This window comes from Coptis chinensis, chromosome 3 (assembly GCF_015680905.1).
Source record: "Coptis chinensis isolate HL-2020 chromosome 3, ASM1568090v1, whole genome shotgun sequence".
Classification (NCBI taxonomy): domain Eukaryota; kingdom Viridiplantae; phylum Streptophyta; class Magnoliopsida; order Ranunculales; family Ranunculaceae; genus Coptis; species Coptis chinensis.
The window spans coordinates 71848616-71853294 of record NC_141458.1 but is presented as its reverse complement, the minus strand read 5'-3'; the positions used below and the strand labels follow the sequence as shown (position 1 = coordinate 71853294).

Here is a 4679-nt window from a genome sequence, read left to right as displayed (position 1 = left end):
GGCTTGGCATTTTAGATGTTGGGTGTTTAGTAGTTTTGTTGGATTGGGATTTGTTAATTCGTTGGTGGGAGTTACGTATAGCTTGGATTCAATTGTTATATTATTGTTGTGAGCATTTTAAAAGGATTAATGAGTCAGTTTCTTTGTGTTTGGAAATTGAATATATTAGTTTGATAGTTGGTGCAACCTGGGCATGTAAGCATGTTTAATGTTGTCTTTGCAATCGCTGGTGCATTCATCATTTAGTTAGGTTCAGCCGAAATTGCATTTGTTCTGTTTAATCTGATTTTTTTTTGTCTTCCTCATATTGCACATATTTCTCATCTGTAGCTTCAATTGATGGGAACTTATAACTCTGTATTACTTTTGTGCCTTAGATTGTTTGGGAAGACGATTGGGGCCACGACTTCTTGGATGGCCTGATGATTCAATGGTAAATATTTGTTTCATGTTATACGATTTTAATCTAGTCCTAAGTGTGTGACTATTGAGAGACTGCTTCTTCTTTTTTGAAATATTTCTTCTGTTGTTTGAAGCTGATTCTTTTTTTTTCAATTGGTGTCGCGAGGCTTGTTAGTGATTTTTATAAGATTCTCAATCAAGTGAATTCTGAGGAAATACCAGATGGTGTGAAGCTGCCGGAGACCTTTAGTCAACTAGTTACTGAGATGAAGAACAATCAATATGATGCCAAGACATTTGCTATCAAGTTAAAGGCAATGGTATGTCAATAATATTTTCGCTTGATTACTTAAATTGTTTAGTTTACGATCTTTACATGTAGTTTGTATCTCAGTTCGAGAGTCCTCGAAATAGTTTCATAAGGAAACATTGCATCAAAGTTACTGTTTGCAAAAAATAGTAGTTCTTAACTTCTTAGAAAAGCCTATACGGGCAAAACAACTAAGAAAGAGAAATAAGGTTTCAATTAGTAGAACACTTTGGGCGCCCTACAACTATTGGTTAGTTAGATTCATAGTAGGTTATTAGATCCCTTGGTCCATTTCTCCGTTCCCTTTGTAACCAAGAGGACATATTGATCACTGAATTTTCGGATGTGGTCTGTAATTTATGCACAAAATTGTTTCTCGGGGTAGGAAAATAACAAGATTGTTCTAAGGTTGATAACTTGTCTTTTATGGATTTATTCAATTGAGACAAGGAGGTTTTTATTTATTTACCATTTATTTTTACTAGTGTAAGTGTTGTTGGTGGAGAGAAAATAATGTTACCCTAGGGTGACATCATGATGGAAGGAAATATTAAAGTAGTAAACAGGTCGCATAATAATAATAATAATAAGAGTCGTACTAGTGGTGGTTCAAGAGTTACCAAGGGAGAATATCAGTCATTTGAAAGTGTTGGTGGTGGGCATGATATAGTAGACGCTGCTGCTACTGATCAACAACAACAACAACATTTTTCTAGATCATCGTCATCATCTCGTGAAGACAAAAGTCAGCAGTCTTAAAATTGTGAGTGACTTTATTCATTTTACTATTATTACATTGTGAATATTACTTACTAGTTGGTTTTGTTTAGTGTTGTAGGGTTTGGTACATGTTGCAAAGAAGATGCCCAAGAATGCCCATGCTCATTTTATACTTAGACTAATGTATCAGCGTTTGTGTCAACCATAAAAGGTAGAAATTCGTTTCATCAAACTATTTCGTGCCGATATTATTATGTTTTTTTATTATATTTTTTGGAGATTCACTACACCATAAGGGCCATTTTGTAACAGGGCAAAATTTTCGTTTGCAACGAATAAATGGTGTAACTCTACTTATAAGAAAGTACCATTTGATACAGAAGTTGAGCATTTTTGAAGACTCGGGGCAATCTCTATAATTAAGTAGAATTTGTTAGGATCTCGCAATGTGGTGTCAATGTTTCTACACCGTTTGGCTGATGTGCCTTGCTCACTCAGATAGTGATGGGACTCAATTATCAGTTTATATTATGTTAATGATACAACTAACTTTTGAATGAATCATTAAAAATCTCGAAGCTTCTTAGCTCATCATAAGCTGCTTTATTGATTGAACTAAACTAAGTAGCCTATTCAAGACTTTAAATGGCAAACATGATAATTAAACTACATTTTATTTGCAATTTGAGTACTTGATATTCCATTATTATGTATTGTTCCTTTTGGTATTCATTTATTATGACCGCATGAAATTCCTTACACTACAATAACTTGTTATGTGTGCCTCTAATATGTGTTTTTCTTTCTCTTATTTCATTCTTTAAGAGGATGAAGGATTGACACACTGACTGATTTTCTTCTGTTTTAAGGGGTGTGGGAAACAATGATTATTTCTGTGATATGAATGCAAGGCAAAAATTTAGTTTTGAGTCATCAGATTCAAAAGAATGACATCTAAGTTCACCTTCAGGTATTGTTCTAGCTCAAATCTTGGGTGTGTAGCGAAGTTCTTTTAACACCCTTGAAAGGTAATTCTTTGTGTACTCTTTTTTCTATTATTAGAAAAAAAGAAATTACTTGCCTTGCTGAAAGAAATTATTACAGACTAAATTTGTTCATATGAAGGAAATGGGTTATTGGTAGTGTTTAGATATTGTTTTTTGCATTTAATTCACTTGCAAAATGTTGTGGTAAATCGTTAGCACTATGGCGTTTGAGTGGTAGCTATTCTACCTTTCTAATATGTTGTGGGAAATCATAGTGGTAAGGGATGAGGTGTTGTTAAGGTGTTATAAGAATTGTGTGATAATGTTGAGGTAATGCTTTTTGGATTCTGTTTTAAGCCTTGGTGAGAGAACCATTTTGTCAAATTTCTTTTCTACCATGGTAGACTCATGATATGCATGCTGAATCTATGTGATCTTTTAGGGAGGGTGAATCAAGTAAATTGATTTGGTTATGTGTATGTTAAGCTTACTAAGTGATTGGACAAGGGGATTTATTTTTCACAGTACCAGTTTAGACATATGAATTTTGGTTGTTTCTTAGGTGCATGAGTTTAATTGCTTGCTTGTATCCTTGTTTGTTAGTAATCAACTGATTACTTTATGATGGATAGACACTTCTTTGGCAGATAGGAATTTGAATGCAGACATAGATGTTCTCAAAGCAATACGAGAGGTACACTTGATATTGCGGCATTGTTGCATAATACACTTGGAGATTATCATAGAAATAGAACTGTCCACATCCTAGTGCCTTCATTGAGGTAAAAATATGCATGTTACGTCATTTTGCGGTATTAACCTACATTTTCGGGTTCAACTTTTTGTGGTCTCTTCTTTTATGTGGGAAGTATGAGATTAAGGCGACTATTTTTTGGTAAAAACAGGTATACACATCCAACGATGTAAGGGTGCAGATGGTGGTGCTACTTCTGACTGGTACTTGGCATATTCTCAATGGTCGAGTTGGTAGTTGTGTCAACTTGTTAGTGTTTGTCAGTTTTTGTTATGTCGTCTTACAATTGTTATTGTAACTTTGGATGGATACGATTAGGTTAATTCATTTTTACAAGTGTTTGGTCTGTAAATTGGGATTTAGATTGGTGGCTTTAATTATATAATATTAACCGAGTGGGGGGGTTTTTTTTTATTATTTACTTGTTACTTGAGTTGTAATGTAATGTAATATTTTCATATGTAAGATGGATTGTGGATAATCCGATGTGATGTAGCTCTGTATAGGGTGGAAACCTTTTGGGGCCAATTTTTTTTTTTTTTTTTTTTTTTTTTTGTACTGGACTGTTTTTTAGTAACGGTTATATCTGTTACGCTAAATGTTAGTAATGAAAGGGCCCCAAACTTCACTAACAGTTATATCCATTAGAAATGAAATATTTGTGTGGACAATCAACAATTGACTATTTGTTACAAATAAATACCAACGAATATAACTGTTACTAAATTAATATATGTAACAAATATATCCGTTACTAAATTTTGCCTAAATGACTGTAACACCCCAGAGGTAATGGATATAAGCGTTAGTAAAAATATAAGTAACGATTATAACTGTTACTAAACACCATTTATGGTGTAGTGCTAACGCAATTTGGTAACAAAATCCCAACTTCGGTTGGCGAAATAATCAACAACCTCTAAGGTTGTTTAACCCAAATGTTAGGCCAACAAACAATTACAACCAAGCTCCACCAAGGCAAGGACAATGTCAGGGTAATTATAATTATAACAACTAAGCTCAACCACGACAAAGACAAGGTCATGGTAATTATAATAATTATAACAATAATAATTATAATACTAATAGAGGTATTGTTCTTGTAAATAATAACTATCAAAATCCACCCATTAATAATCAACGTGACATAGTTCCTGTCGCATAACCTATAACTTACACTCCTCCACAACCGGATCGTTTTGACGCCTTTATGCAAACCCATGCAACAACAGATTTTACAAGCCATCCAACTTTCCTTACAGCAGTTAGCACAAGAGAAAGTACAACCCAAAGTTGTGTTTCAAGGACAAGTGATACCTAATCCTAAAATACCAAACACAGCCTTTGAGGTAAACGGTAATACTAGTAACAAAAATATAAATGTAGGGGAGATAAATTCCATCACCACTCTCCGTTCAGGCAGACTGGTTGATAACAAAGTAACTATGTCTATAGTTACCCCACCAGTAGTCCCTACACCAGATATTACACTAAATACCGAAATAGA

At 33.9% G+C, this 4679-nt stretch overlaps 1 long non-coding RNA gene across 2 annotated transcripts; it reads left to right on the top strand.

Annotated features, from left to right (window-relative positions):
• The first annotated feature begins 561 nt into the window (after positions 1–561).
• On the top strand, positions 562–3566 carry LOC147510679 (uncharacterized). 2 transcript variants are annotated; one of them, XR_015216846.1, is made up of 5 exons: positions 562–1475; positions 1543–1643; positions 2302–2402; positions 3066–3200; positions 3324–3566. It is a non-coding gene; the product is annotated as an uncharacterized LOC147510679 (long non-coding RNA). The 2 variants fall into 2 exon arrangements; XR_015216845.1 differs by having other exon boundaries at positions 2302–3200.
• Positions 3567–4679: the final 1113 nt, after the last annotated feature.